Below are 898 nucleotides of genomic sequence, written 5' to 3'. Positions count from 1 at the left end.
AGGTTACTTGAAGGGCAAACTAAGAGAGCAGTCGTGACTTAGCAGCTGTAGATCTTTCTCTGATCCAGTTGTTGCTGAAGTGATTCCATGTTACAATCATAGGTAGAGCTATCGATTGTTCTTGTTTTTCAACAGTTGACGCAACCGTGTTTACTCTCAAAGACAGAGACAGTGCTCAGTTCAGGTTTCTTGAAGGTAAATGAAGTTCTTCTGCAGAGCGGGTTTGAGCCAGAATGTACATCATTGTGTCAGAGTTCTACAGCGATGATGTGATAAGAAGGAATGGAACAGAAGAACATTCTCATCATGTGTTCTAGTTCATCAGGGTTCTAACAAAAGCTCTTGATGGCATTTGACAAGTCCACACCAGCTTCTTTGTATTGGTCTCAGCGAGTGAACAGACTTTTTTCTCCTAAAGTATAAGGACACAGTAGACACAGGACACAATGCGTCCTTGGTCTGGAGCCCTCAATCAGTGTCCTATTATTCACACTTACACACCCAGGGCCCACATTGTTAAAGACATACAACAAATCAGTGAACACAAAAGCTCCATAAAAGGTGTTAAGACTCAAACTGATAAAAGCGCCCTCACTTCCAGTGACTGTTCATAGTACTGTACATATCTGCGCTTTTATAGGATCTATGATAAAGAGAATCTTTCTGTTTTTAGAGAGCTTTCAGCTTTAATAGATGTCAGTCGACACTATCAGCGGTCAGCAAATAGCAGGTTGTGAAAGGCCTCAAACAACAACGACAATCTGTCATTCAGCCATAAAGCAGGCCACATTTTTTATGTTGTGTGGAAAACCATTCATGTACATCTCAAACATGATCAAACACGATAAAAAAGAGGAAAAAAAAAGAAGTTTGACCCATGGGCAAATTGTCTTTCTTC

The sequence above is a fragment of the Xiphias gladius genome, chromosome 15 (assembly GCF_016859285.1).
Source record: "Xiphias gladius isolate SHS-SW01 ecotype Sanya breed wild chromosome 15, ASM1685928v1, whole genome shotgun sequence".
Taxonomy (NCBI): domain Eukaryota; kingdom Metazoa; phylum Chordata; class Actinopteri; order Istiophoriformes; family Xiphiidae; genus Xiphias; species Xiphias gladius.
The sequence above is the reverse complement of the archived record's forward strand: the minus strand, read 5'-3'. Positions refer to the sequence as shown.